The following is a 14,711-nucleotide window of genomic DNA, read 5'->3' on the forward strand; positions in this document are numbered from 1 at the left end:
GGCCGGCATCAGCGGCATGTTGGGTCCCGGTGTCAGCTGCCGGACTGGCAGTCGCCGGGGAGGCGACCGAGCCTTGGAGCGAGGATGGCTGGGGCTCTCGTGGGGGGGCTCTGCCTCGGGACGCTCCGGAGAGACCCGACATAAATCTTTCATTGGCTTTAGTGACACGAGGCAAGAGGCTTGGAACAAAAAAGGAGTGTCAGACAAATATGATCAAAGAATGATGCAAATGTCACTGAAAAATTAATATTTAAGAAGGGATTAATATTTATGCTCGCACGTTTGTTGTTGGGACCTTTTTTTTCCCCGTGCTATAACAGTGGGCTGTTTGGTGGAGGGAGAGGGTTGTAATTTTGGGCCTCGTTCCATAGCATCCGTAGCCATTTTGGAGAGGATTCCCCCGCCTCTCACAGCACATACCGCCAGCATTCGGGTGTCACACTCTTCCTTATCATTTTTAAATACCATCGTTTTATTTATTTATTTATTTTTACTCAGCTCCGTCCTTGAGGTTGGCCTGGAACTGACCCTCACATTCCTACAGTGTGTCCATGTGGCCCTTAAAACCGGCATTATCTGATGCACCTTCATTGAAATGAGTGAAGGAGACCGACATGCTGAAAGGTGCGGAGAAGCTGCAGATGGATGTTTGATTCCCGGCTCCCGGTCACAGACCGGGTTTTGAACTCGCAGTGCCAGTCTCCTGTGTGGGGCCCTTTGTGTTCCCCTTAGCTCTCCTGTGCACGCCACGTCCTTCTCTCTTCATGCACACCGGCCGCAAATCGACACCCCGACCCTCGCAGGAGCTGTGGCCATTTCTCTCCCAGCTCCCAGCTCAGACTCTCTTAAGTCTCCTCGCCAGATGGGTTTCGTCAGAGGTGGTACTTATTTATTTTTACTGGGTCTCAGACTCTTGCTGTATGCTTTGATCGCCCCACACGCAGTAAAGTGTCCCTGTAGCACTCAGCTGGTGAGTGAAGCCATTTCCTTTGGGCCTGACCGTGAGCCCACCCCCTCTCCTTTGTTGGGGCTGGACGCCAGACACGTCTGCGTAGACGTCCAAGCGTCCCCCGACCAGACGAGCAGAGGAACAGGCATGTAGAGTGGTGGACTTGGCAGAAATCACACACTGAACCCATTAAACCACATCTGCAACACAAGCTGACAGAAGCTTGCTGCTTCCATTGGAGTTAGACTTTGTTTTCGTAATATTGTGATTCATATTTATATTCCATGAGTGTTTGGTCATGTACTGCGCTTCAGATGAATTCATAATTCTTCTGTATTTGAGGGCAGCTATTGATACATGCTATTCTCAGTTATTCAGACTAATTTATTCGCACACATACACATGCACACATTGTAGTTTAAAAACCAAAAACGGCCATCATTTATCATAATTAATCTGTTTATGATACTTGGGAATCTGGGTTCCGGTCTCAATCACATCTCGGTCGTATATACAGGAGTTTTCATAAACATGGGCACATTTCACGCCCCTCCCCTGCACATTTTGTCGGTCATCATGGGGTGCGCTCACAGTCTGCAGGGAAAACTGATGAGATTTCTCCACTTCATTTTCATCCATGCCGTCCGGGGCTTCGGGGCAGACAGAGGGCGCCGCCTTCTCCCAAGATTATCATCAAGGCCCTTGCGCGGCTGTCACCTCCAGTCCAAACCCGATCTGTAAGTGGGGGGGGGGGGTTACGTACGGGGGCCCTGGTAGGTGAACTCCTAGGCCAAACGCCGTGCACCATTTAAACCAACTGTAAAAACATGTACCCAAGGTACTTGTTACCTGGAGTAATTAGTTCTAGCTCCTTGAGGACGGGTCGAGAAACCGCAGCGATGGGGAAAACGGAATTCGCCCAGACGTGTCCTGTGCAACCGCCTTAAAGCAAGCGTGTGATTCGGAAATGAAGCTCGCTCTTTAGTTATACCTCCGGAATGATCCTCGTGCCCCAAATAATGGAGAGGGCCAGTCTGTGTGAAAATTAATAAGTAAAAAAAAATATATATATATATATATATGCTACAGCTAGTCTGCAAAGCCCATTATGAGGCAGGCAGGGAGGACAGGCCGTGTTCTTACTGCAGCCTCACCACAGGGATGCTCACTGTACATGTCTCACTACACTCTGTTCTCCTTGGCTCAGGTTACAGGATCATTTTTTTATTTTATTATTATTATTTTTTTTTGGTTCTCCATGGATGTTATTTTTGTATACTGGTCTCATTTTTTCTCCAGCTGCAAATGTGTTTATATTAGAGCATATGGCGGCCCCTCCCGCGGGAGGCGTAATAACAGGCGCGTTACGGGGGAACGGAGAGGGCGTCGCATCGTCGGCAAGAGGAGAAGGGCGAGATCGGAGCCCGGGGGTGGGAGGTGCGGGGGGGGAGGAGGTGTCGAGCGCTCCTCCGGGTGGGTAGCGGCAGGAGAGCCATCGGGGACTGGGCTACAAAACCAAATATGTCTTTGACGGCCGTTTCAAAATGCCAGACTCGCACGCGTTAAACCAAAGTAGAATAATCTAAGTAGAGATAAGCATAAAGTAACTAAGAATGCCATCAGGACGCAATCTGGGTGTAGTGTGTAATTGATTCATGTTTTGACCCTTTAATCTTCTTGTTTTTGCATCGCCTGCAGTTCGGAACGGCCAATTAATCCCATCATTCGTCTCTCCCTCGACGCGCGACACCTGTGCCAACTCTCAGGAGGGACACCGGAGTACCCCCTCCCCCCCTCCGAGGCTCCCGCTGTCAGCCATCCACGTCCTCTCTCTCTCTCTCCCGCTCCGCGGGCCCTGGCGTGATCACCGCACCTTCGGTTCCTCCCACGGACCTGTAGGCGCCCAGCTGACAGCAGACATGGGCATACGGGTATGGGGGGTGGGGGGGTGGGGAGAGAGGAACCCAAGCGTCTAACGCAGCACACAGAACAAGGGCCAATTTGCATTCGCTGGGCCCCCTCGCTGCCGACAGCTAATGTGGCTCCACGGGGGAGCGGCCCCAGCTTCCCAACCACAGGATGCGGCACCGAGAAACACCTCTGTCCGCTTCCTGCTAAACTATTCCTGACTGTTTGCAGGTTGCCGTCACAACAGCACAATATTCGGCTCATGCCTTGTACATGCCAGCATTAAAGGTCTGCGCACAAGCCCAGTAACCCATTACTCAAAGATCTACTGAAGCGACAGATTTCTGGCAGAACAAAGGAGTCGCGTGGTTAAAAAAAATACATCTTCTGTAATTCTTTGAACTCTGACAAAAATTTTTAGGAAGCTTCTGCCAAGCAATACATTCGAAAATCAATGTAGGTATCGTGTCCCCAGATCGTTCTGAAAATGCGAAAGCTTTCCAAAATTGTTCATGGCACATAACCAGAAAAGAGGCACACTTCAGCGCTCTCCTATTTGTGCCGTTATTTGTGAGTGTGTAGTGATTATTCCAGGATTAATCTAAAATCATTACCAGGCCCAATAAGTCATTTAAGAAGCTCCCCTATAATGGTTTCTATATGTCATCTCATGATGTGTCTCACATGCCTGTGTGCCATAAGCATTCTAGAACAATCCTGAAGTGCTGCTTCCTTTTTCAGGAAGTAGGGCAGGAATAGCACACTCATCCGAAACTCCCAGACCGCTCAGCCGCCGTGCTTGTGTGTACGATTCGCCTGCAAGGTCTGCGGTCACTCTCACCTTGTCTGTTTATCTCACTCGGCTTCACCTAAAGAGATTAAAATGCAGAGAGAAGGAACCCTAAATATCATTTCATGGTTATTTTATAGTTTTGCTAACGAATGTGTGGCAAATAATGTATGCTTATAAAGGCAGATCATCTAACAAAGTAAATATCAAAATGTATTAACTTTCCATTCTCCTCCTGGCTAAGCTACTGGGGACTTTTTCCTACCAGATTCAGCAAAACAAAAGACAGCTTTAGTATTTTCATATGAAAAATCCAGGGTGACCCCTGCCATGTGCCCTGTGTCTTCTGGGATGGGATCCACACTCACAGCAACTCTGTACTGGAAAAGCAGTTAGAGGATGGATGGATGGATGGATGGATGGATGGCGGCATGGCACTTGTTTATCTTCTGTAAGTGCTGCTGATGTTGCACCTTTTCAAAAGAGAATGAAGTCTTCTGTAATACTTGGTGTAAAACTAAATATGACACATGAATTTTCACTTTCAGTTCTGGTGCTCGTTTTGCTGAAATGTATTCAATTATACAGAACCACTGGACAGGACGCAGGCCATTTCAATTATTGTACTATATTTTGGGAGAATTGATTACAGGAGCAATATTGTCCCATACTCTTAGGAGTGTTAAAAAATAATAGTTTAATGAGGATATGTACTTTGCTTTAAACACTCACTTCACAGAAAATTATACAATAATCTTTGTGGTGTTGTTTTCTGTTTTAGAAGATCAGACTGCTTTTATTAAGATCCACTAAGAAACAAATCAGCATCAGACATCTACATCGAACAAACCTGCCCTCTCGTCACAGGAAACTGTCAGCAGGTGTTGCGGAACAACACTTCTTGGAAAATGAGCCTGAAATATACAGCCATAAAATATTGTGAGAGTCAATAAAGTCTGTTATTTTACTAACTTTGTCAAATGTGATCCGAAAGGGAAGTGAATAAAGGCTAAGCAACGTACTGCCTGAATCAATGTTTCTTATTTAAAAAGCAGCACAGATTCAGGGGGGTATGACCTATCCCATCCATTTTTAAATAAATCAGTCCCTTTCAGAAAAACGCAGGGTGCTCAACTGAAGCAGCACTCAGCGTCTCTGGAACAGACGACCGTATTAAAAAAAAAAAGAGGCCTTGATGTTTTTATTCAGTGAAAATCGCATTTTGTCACATTGGAATCTACAGCTGCAAGTTGATCTGAAATCACTAGTGAGGATTTATCCATTTCTCCATGTGCTCTGACGCGTCCTCGCCGGTTATGAGAGCGTAAAAGTGGACACATTCCAAGAGGCCTGTATGCTAACGTGTGGAGAAACAAACCTCCAGATTTTGCTCTGTCCGGGCCTCTGCGTCCGAGGTTCCATCCTGCCGCAGATTAAATATTTATATTGACACGAGTCTTTGTTCTAGATTGACTGAAACTGTGCTCCTTGGCCTTGAGATTTATTGCCCAGAATACAGTGCCGATGATGTAAAACTAGTAAAAATAGTTAGTAAATTGTTAGTAGTTTTTGATGACCTCATCTAAACCTGAAATAAAGCTTGGGAAACTCAGCTCTGTAAAAATGTTGCAAATTTACTGGCTTCAAAACAAAAATCTATTGACAAGCAAAGCTTAACATAAATGTTGAACATATCTTCCATACAGATGTTTTCTTATTAAGAGTCATACTTTTTTAATTGACTCAGTCCTGTTTTTGCCGTTTTGCTCTTAATTGCAATTGTAGTCCGTAACTCCCAAAGGAATACTAAACACAAATGTTTGGGTGTTTTATGTAATTTCAAAGGTGTTGCTAATTAAGAAACAACAAATGAGTTTGCTTGTCAATGAACTTTTTAACTCAGAACAGCTGCTTTAGAACTAAAATTTGGGTTTCAATTTATTACTACTTGAAAACTATTGGCTGTTTCTAATGTGATATACATTTTTCGTAAACAAATGAATAAAGTAATCGTTTTGGTTATAAAGCCAATAACATTGAAATATTTTTACTGAATTAAGCATCCCCAGACTTTCTGTCAGTACTGTATAAGTTAATAATCTGTTTCTATCCATCCTCTGCAACCATTTATGCAGGATCACAGTGTAAATAACATAGTACAGACGCTCCTTTACTTATGAACTTTCAACTTACGAACTTTCAGACATACGAACGAGGAGGACTGTAAGTCCAAATTGTGTCCCTTGGCCTCCCATTTCCTGTCCGCAACATCAATTTTTTTCCTGCACGCCAATTCCGCCCGGTACGACTTCTGGCCGCTACTCCAGCCGCGCAGCAGCGTAGCGTGCGTACTCCCCGCATCCTAGTTCCTAGTACTTGCGTATGCCCTTAAAATGAAGTTGAATAACGACTTACGAACATTTCAAGTTACGAACGGCCGTTAAGAACGTATCTCGTAGAGGAGCGTCTGTACTTAGTAATAACTCAGTTACTACTGAAATGCAAATGAAAAAAAAGTAAGTAGAGGAGCGTCTGTAATTCAATTGATATTCAGTCTTGCTAAAATGTTTGGGCTGCATTATTAAGCAAGTAACATACAGTGCTAATCACACACAATAAAGAGTAGGCATCGATATTAGTAGAAATTAAAATGTGTTATTTTTATTGTTTAAATTTTCCACTATGGCCCTTAGATTTACTGATATTAACCCTCGTCTGGAGATCCATGAATTCTCTTTCAGTGACTTTAAACTAATAAATTAAATAAAAAAAAAAAACTTAGTGTAATGATTAGTGTCTTTGGGACCAGGAGAGTTGCCGGGTCTAATGAGGACCCCAGCGAAGCGTTTTCGCTCGTTTGATCCCGAAGGCCGCGCCACACCAGTAGAGAGAGGCAGCCCGTCTGGGGGAATGATTAGGTAATGCAATCTGGCCACCGGCAGAGCACGCGGAAAGGAAGAAGCACTGTGATGAGCCATTTAGTAGGCAGTTCACAGTTGGCTGGGGGGGCTTGAACTGGCACGGTGCACCAGCAACCTGCTTCTGCTTCCTTGGAGTCCCTGGACCTGCAATCGGAATGCGGGGGGAGAGGTCTCCGTCACACCCAGAGCCTCCATTTTCCTCTGGAAGAGGACCCCAAACCAGCTGTTTCACCATAGCTAATAGATGGAAATGAGAACGTGATGCAGTGGATTTAGGGCCTACTATAAAGGATTCCAGAGTTTCTGTGTTTTCGGAGGCTCTGTATGCTTCCCTCCACAAGCCATTAGCAAAGACTATTGATTTAGCTAATGTTGTACATTAACAATGACTCATGACTATGCAGGACGGTAGGATTGCATTAGCTTTATTAAGACTCATAGTCTTCGATTAACGGTAATATCCTACAAACGGATGATTAAGTGCAGTCCTGCGATATTAGTTATTTCAAATTAAAAAGATATTGAGTTTGTCCCGAACTCACGATGGATTCGATCCCAAACCAGGAGCCTGATTACCGGTGACTTCACCAGCAGAGCTGAAGGCTGCCCAAAAGGGTGGAGGTGTTCCCCTGCACTCCTGAAGGGGGCGCCAGCTGAGCAGCTCCTTTGTCTAAAATGCCGCATTGACTGCAACGTTCACCCCTCCCACATATTCTGGGGGGTCCACTGGGAAGGCAGCCACTGCCTGAGTTTTCCAAAAAGACTATGTTTGTTCCTAATTTAATTCATCAGTTAATTTCTTTTCTGCACATAGCACAGGAGCAGCATCACTTCCGCAGCCGCCTGGTTTATCAGCGACGTGGAGCCAGGGGCGTGCCCACACGCTTTGGCACATGCATTAGCGCATTAGCATTCATTTATTCTCCTGTTTAGTTAGCATATACCTTTATTCAGGAGAACATGCTGCAAGCTGAGATATATTAGAATTAGTCTTGCGGTACTTTTCATTGGAAGGTCCCTCACCTTTAGGCTGTCGGTAAAAACTCGGCGCGCCCCGTTAATGGGGCGAAGTGTCGATAAACGTCTCCGAATGACAGAGAAATAAACGCCCATATCCCTGGCCGTCACCCCTGCGGGGGGTGGGGGTATTTAAAAATCCCAGTGTAAATTGGGGCAGTGGCCCTAACCCTCATCAAGAAAATTTGTGGGGGGGCACTGGGGGGGAAAAAAATGCTGGTGGAAGTGGCAGGATGGTAAAGAGCGGCCGCGTGTGCAGCGCCCAATCAGCCAGAGGCCGGGCGGCGATCTCCCGTAAACCGCACCGTGTCAGGAAAGTGCCTGCAGGTCTCTGTTTTTAAGGAACGGTAACCCAAGTGTCAGCCCCCCCATCACAGAGCGCAATTATAAGCAGGCCCTCCTAACGATGCCCTGCTCCCCATCTGGTGTTTCCCCCCCATTAACCTGTCAATTAAAGTTTACCTGCGAGGGAGCAGCGGCTCGCACATCACGCGCAGTCACTGCGCTCTCTCTCTCTCACTCTCTCCGGCGGCCTGCTCTGGGGATCCCTGCCTCTCTGATTGAGGCTCCCGCTCCCAAAACCACCGTCCTGCTCTCCTTCCCCTGGTTGGCGCTTCCCTAACAAGGCCTGACGTGTAGCGGGGTCTCCAGAGAGGCCCGGGGGGCACAGAGAGGTGCGCCTCCTGCCTGTGCTCATTAATAATCGGGCCTCGTCCCCAGGCCAGCGGTCAAACAATACATACTGCGCTTTTTTTTTCGTTCCCCTTTCCCGTGCATCGCTAATCCTCGCTGCATGGCCTGCCGCAGGTGTCAGGCTGGCACGCGACCCCGATGACGCTTGTCAGAAAGCCGCCCCCTGACCACCCCTTGTTTTTTCCCCGAGCTGTTGGCTTTAATTGGTCCGCCGGCTGTTAAAATGGCCCGTCTCCGTGACGACGTAAACGTCGAGGACAGCCTGCCTCCCCCACGGTCTGATCCCCAGCCGCGCCGCCGTGAAGCTCGCAGCTGATTCGCGGATTACAGCCGGATCTCCGGGCAGGATCAGGCGGGGGGGCTGATGAATGGCAAATCTCGCTCAGCCCGGAGATGCATTGCCAGGCAATCCCAAAATGCAGGCGACCGCGTTAGGAAAAATCATTATTCCTTCCCGATGCTAATTTGTGGTATTTTTTTTTCCCACTTGTGCTGAAAAACGTATTCAAAACAGCTCAGCGCCTGCCCAGAACTGAGCATTACCACTGAAAGAAGAAACCGGCATATGGACACCTCATCTATCGAGTGCCTCCAAGGCCCCCGGACTCCTCTCACCCCCACCGCCCCCCCAGCTCCACAACAAACCCACAAAGTCCCTCTCTCCCCCTCCAAAGGTGCGACTGAGGCTTTGCCCTGGATGTTCAGTCAACTAAAGGAACAGGGTCTTCGGTCCCGGGGGCCTGGGCAAATCTGGATGTAGTGTCTGAATTATTGATGCAATGTAGACTATGCATAATGCAAAATACATGTGCTGGAGGAGCCCAAGGCGGGCAGGCACTTCAGCTGTGATGCGCTGCGTGGTAACGCGCAGCCCGGCGTCATTTCCAGCACGCTCCGTTCTGGGGATACTGGTGACGTTAGATCCCATTGCTTCCTCGCCGTCTCTCGTCACGGTTCAATATAATCACGAGCACCAAGTCGCTGAGCACTTTTAATGGATGCAGGCCTATCGATAACGATTCCGCAGGCCTGTGTTTGGGAGCCGCGTTTCTGCCGTGGCTCGGTGGGCTGCTGTCTGTATCTGCATGACAAACACGCACACGCGTCTTGACTCGGGGCTAAAACCGTCGGTGGGGAACATCGGCTTCCCCCTTATCAGCAGGCCGAAACAAAGTCTGCAGACGGATCCGAACAAAATGTGTCTTTAAAAATAACTCGGGATAATGCAGCTCTTATAGCAGAAAAAAATGCGCCGAAAAGTTTCCACTGCTACCTGCGTATTTCTCCCCACAGGTCCGCGGACGTGGGCCACACGGGGAGGGGGGGGGGGTTCTCACGTGTCAGGGGCCCTCCGCCGCCGTAATTGCGCCTTTTTGAAGGCCTCCTTTCTGTGCATCTAGCCTGGCACTGGGCTGCCTGCCTACTCTGAGTTCAGCACTGGGCTCATTACGCATTCAGATATTTATTTTTATGTCAATAAACAGAGAGCAGAGGTCTGGGAGCCAGTCACCGCTGCTAAAACGGGTCTTAGCCGAGATACGATCCTCATATCACCTCGTTCTGCGGCTCACGTGTCTTCCTGTAAATAGCAAACGTTAAGCCGCGATAATTAGCCGGATTTCTATTTCCTGTGCCGATTCTGTTTCTTTGTTAACATTCGTCTTACACGAAATGAAAAGAAATGCCAAGTGCACTGTATCCTTTTTGTTTGAACTGGATTAATATTCAAGATCTGTTGAACTTGGCATTAGATGTCAGGAAAGGAAATATTAGTTGTACGTGAGATTTTACTAAGGAGAAAGAGGACTTAAAAGTTCTGCGTTGGATAGCAAGCGGTTTATCTGATACGTACATGGACTCCTCCATGACTGAAGGAGTCGTATGTGATTTGTACATGTTCTTTGTCTTTATGTACAGTTTCCTGCTTTAGTTACTGTGGGTCTCTCGGAGTTTCCAGGGAGGGAGCAGCATTGTTCATCACTCACAGGGAATACGGCCTGTCTTACTCTTCCTTACTTTTCTGTCCGGGGAGATCCTTGTATCCTTTGTTACTTTCTGGGCTCCTCCCCTTCAAGCCGAGAGCTGCACAGGAAGAAAGAAGCTGGTCCCTGTATCGAGGGAAGGAGGTTTGGGTGGAGAATGAAGAAAAATGATTTCAATTCTATAGTCCTGTCTCCGTACAGTGTCCCAGAGGTCCGAACAGCAATTACTCCACACAAGCACACAGCCATATTGGATTGTGAGACAGGGACAGTACACAACAGCTCAGAGACAGACTCCCATTTGGGGCAAAATGTAATAAAAAAGATGATGTCTGTAGGGAAAAACAAGCCCACCCGGTCGATACATCTCGGAGAGTGGCCCGTTTCGGTTGACAGAATGCATTAAAATGGAAGACAATTTGGGTATCTGAAGTCGTGTGGATCGCTAAGACAACTCGCGGAGGAACTGAGGGGTAACCGCTAGGGTACGGGAAAGGGAGCACCAGCATCCCACGGAAGGAACTCCTGAAGAGGGCCGTCACAATCCGGGCCACCCAGGACCTCACTGATGGGCTGGAGGGGACGCTGTGATGCCTTCCCATACCCGCGAGTCACCGGAAGGGGATCAGATCCAATACGCACTACGATATCATTCCTAACGGTCACACAGAGCGTTATGAATGGAGAATCGGCACTCTGCTGCCTCCCATCCCAGGGACTGGAGCTAAGAGGTGGTCAGCTAACGAAAACATTTGTGAAAGTGAAGCCCATATTCCGGCTGGACCCAGGAGGGGGTGGGGGGGGGGGGGGCAACACATCGTCATCACTGTGGGCCTGCTCTTGTACTTCCTCTCTGGCATCCATACATACAGAACCTGGTAGCAGCAATGTGACGACAGGAGCCCCTGGTGCTGAGCTCGTGGGCCACCAGTCTCCACCCCCCCACCAGGAGCCACTTATCCATCCCCACTCTACTCTCTGCAAAGCCCCAATATCAAACTGATCCCGGTGATCGGACCACAGGAGCAACTAATTACTTGTAGCGGCGCCAGGAAAAACTCAACCCATTAATGTAAGATATTATACATAAATAAAATATTAAATACATGAATTAATGTCTATGCTATTACACAGTAAATGCACAGCAAATGTGCTCTAAAAAAACGCAGAAATTAGCCTTTTTTAAACTCATTAAAGGCTACAGACGCGTTAAATTTTAGAGACGGGTCCAGCGGCATTTCAGGTCCATTTGTGAGCCAGACTGGTCATATAAATAAAGTCTGTGGACGGCCCCGGAATGCTCCCTGCACTCTTGCTCTTGGAGTTCATTTGTTATCTTGTGTTTTGGTTTTCGCCTGGGGGGCCCTCATATGGGATCATCCATCCAGCCCTGACGGACTCTGTAAACGGGCAAAGGGCGTGTTTTCCTTTGGTCACATGCTCTCCTTGGTGCTGCTTCTTAACATGAGTAATCATCCGTCCGTCCATCCATCCATCCATCCATCCATCCGTCCGTCCATGGCTGCCTATCCTGTGTAGGGGGTTACAAAGAGCCTGGGCCCTATTCCAGGAATCACAGGGGACACCATGGACGGGTGCATCGCAGGAACACCGGCTCACCCAACTACAGGTCTTTGGATCAGGAGGAAACCGGAATACACGGTTTAACTAACGAAGGACCTTGGACGATCAATAGATTCACTAATATATTAGCATGTAGCACGTAGCTGGAGATGACGGTGCGTGTATAAAGCAGCCAGTGAGGGCAGCAGGACGGGATGGCGTGGAAACGCTGCAATCGATACCTACCTACCGGGGAATGATGGGGAAGCAGACAAAAGACGTGACCTGGCTGTGTTATGGGGCCCGGCTGCACTCGGCACGCCGCCTCCCCTCTGGTCCGAATGCAAAACAGGCCTGATTATATGATGTTTCCCTCCTGCGCTACAAAGAGCCTCTGAGGCTGTTTAATATGAAGGAAGCGCTGGGGACTTTTGCTGTTACAGCCATTTTTAAGTCCCGGCTGCAAATTCTCACACTGCTGAACACACAGAAATGTACATCTGAGCCCGCGATCACTGAATTCCGCCGTGTCTTTTTACAATTACAATTGCATTTTTTCCTAATTACATTGATTCCGACATTTAAAAAACCTGGCCATGTGCATTTTGTACTAGAGATTACATTCATATAAATGCCAGGGAGATGAGTTACTGCCTGTTGTTTTTTTAATTAAATTCTATTACTTTGTGCCAGATTGTTTTGCAGTAAGAAGCCAGTTTTTAAGGGCCATTTCAGATGGTTTGGCTATGAAACCAGTTTTTTTTTTTTTTTTGCAATACGAAATCACCACTAGAACCAGACTGTCTGACGAAACAACCCTAACTGCAAATAAATTATAAAGGAACAAGTGAGAAAGGTGATGGGAGAGGCGCGGGAGTTCGGAGACTGTTGCCTCACACCTCAAGGTTGCAGGTTCGACCCCCTTGCCCTATTTGCATGCTCTGACCATGTTTACTCAGATTTCATTCCACAGTCCAAAAACATGTGGTTAGACAAATGGGTGACTCTGACTCTATGCCCTGGGCATCCCAGCCAATGTGTCTGCCACCTGATGCCCAGTGCATCCTGGGATAGGCTCCAGGCTCACCGCAATGCTGCTCTGGATGAGCGATTAAGGAAGACGGATGGGTGGAATTTATCTCTGGACGAGGAATATCTGCCAGAATGGCGACTCTCACGTGCTACATGCCTTACGGCTGATTTGTTTCATTGTGCTCGTGTGAACTATACGGTACAGCAGCATACGGTAGGCAAATTCCTGTCAGGGAAAAGATTATTAGAAAATCGAGTTTCCTTTAGCAGACAGTCTAATGACTAACCACTGGCCTGATGACAAGAGACAGACGGTAGAGGACGGTTGCAAAATGAGCGGATTTGCTAGAAAATTGGTTCACTCTTTTCTGGGTCTTCCAGCTGAAGTAAACAGAATAATCCAGATTATTCTAGAATTGACAGGGGTGGGGCTTCGCTAGCAGCAGACATATTTAAAATCGTAAGGTGAAAACGATGAACTGTGAGGTCAGAACCCCGACTGTCCTGTACATTAGTGTCTGCTACACACTGTAGATCTTACAGGAGAAGACCCTGGTTTCCAGAACCCTCTACAAATGAGCCTAATATTGTTATCCTCTGTAGACGGATGTGACAAATTCAGTGTAATTACCCGTCAGGGGTGGCGACCTCGATCCGGTCGTATCCCCCGGGCGCGTCTGGGCTGCTGAGCGATGCCGATGATCTGTCACTGGGGTTTTCCTGTCACCCCAGCTCCTGACAGGCACTGCGGTAGCCCGCTAAGCCATTAATAAGGCCCTCACCTTTTGCCAAATCTCCCAGGGCCAAACTCCAAAGCACAAAACAAATAGATATATCAGTGGCAGGGGGATTGCACTCTGTCTCACATGTAATGGTTGTGAAGTAAAAAGTAACAAGCATTACAATTAAAAATATATAATTTTACCCAGCATCTGAATTTTTTTTTCTGGTCTTATACTTACATTTTGTTTAGATCTATATTTGTAAACAGTAAAGAACACACATAGACAAACACACTTGACATTATATATACACTACTTGGACAAAAGTACTCGGATACACCTCTTCAATCACTGAATTCAGGTATTTCATTCAGACCCATTCCCACAGGTGTGAGCACCTAGTCAAGCGCTGAGGTTTATTTGTCAAAGAATCATTCTGACGAGCTCAGTGAACTCCAGTGTGGCGCTGTCATAGGACGCCACCTTTTGCATTAAGTCAGTTCGTGAAATTTCTTCCCTGCTAGATGTTCCACAGTCAACTTTAAGTGGTATTATTGCAAAGTGTAAGCGTTTAGGAGCAAGACAAACTGAGCCATAAGGTGGCAGAGCATGTAAAGGGACAGAGCATGTAAAGTGAGAGAGCATGTAAAGTGACAAGGCATGTAAAGGGACAGAGCATGTAAAGTGGCAGAGCATGTAAAGTGGCAGAGCATGTAAAGTGGCAGAGCATGTAAAGTGAGAGAGCATGTAAAGTGAGAGAGCATGTAAAGTGGCAGAGCATGTAAAGTGGCAGAGCATGTAAAGTGAGAGAGCATGTAAAGTGAGAGAGCATGTAAAGTGAGAGAGCATGTAAAGTGAGAGAGCATGTAAAGTGAGAGAGCATGTAAAGTGGCAGAGCATGTAAAGTGGCAGAGCATGTAAAGTGAGAGAGCATGTAAAGTGAGAGAGCATGTAAAGTGGCAGAGCATGTAAAGTGAGAGAGCATGTAAAGTGAGAGAGCATGTAAAGTGGCAGAGCATGTAAAGTGAGAGAGCATGTAAAGTGAGAGAGCATGTAAAGTGAGAGAGCATGTAAAGTGGCAGAGCATGTAAAGTGAGAGAGCATGTAAAGTGAGAGAGCATGTAAAGTGAGAGA

At 47.3% G+C, this 14,711-nt stretch overlaps 1 long non-coding RNA gene across 4 annotated transcripts; it reads right to left on the reverse strand.

The window, feature by feature from the left end:
- Nucleotides 1-1,312: 1,312 nt before the first annotated feature.
- LOC125708342 (uncharacterized) lies at nucleotides 1,313-13,619 on the reverse strand. 4 transcript variants are annotated; one of them, XR_007382447.1, is made up of 7 exons: nucleotides 13,487-13,619; nucleotides 10,295-10,386; nucleotides 5,026-5,070; nucleotides 4,498-4,561; nucleotides 4,016-4,120; nucleotides 3,699-3,726; nucleotides 1,313-2,856 (listed from the first exon to the last, which is right to left on the reverse strand). It is a non-coding gene; the product is annotated as an uncharacterized LOC125708342 (long non-coding RNA). The 4 variants fall into 4 exon arrangements; XR_007382445.1 differs by having other exon boundaries at nucleotides 10,131-10,386; XR_007382444.1 differs by lacking the exon at nucleotides 5,026-5,070.
- Between the last annotated feature and the right edge of the window lie 1,092 nt (nucleotides 13,620-14,711).

The sequence above is a fragment of the Brienomyrus brachyistius genome, chromosome 15, assembly GCF_023856365.1.
Source record: "Brienomyrus brachyistius isolate T26 chromosome 15, BBRACH_0.4, whole genome shotgun sequence".
Taxonomy (NCBI): domain Eukaryota; kingdom Metazoa; phylum Chordata; class Actinopteri; order Osteoglossiformes; family Mormyridae; genus Brienomyrus; species Brienomyrus brachyistius.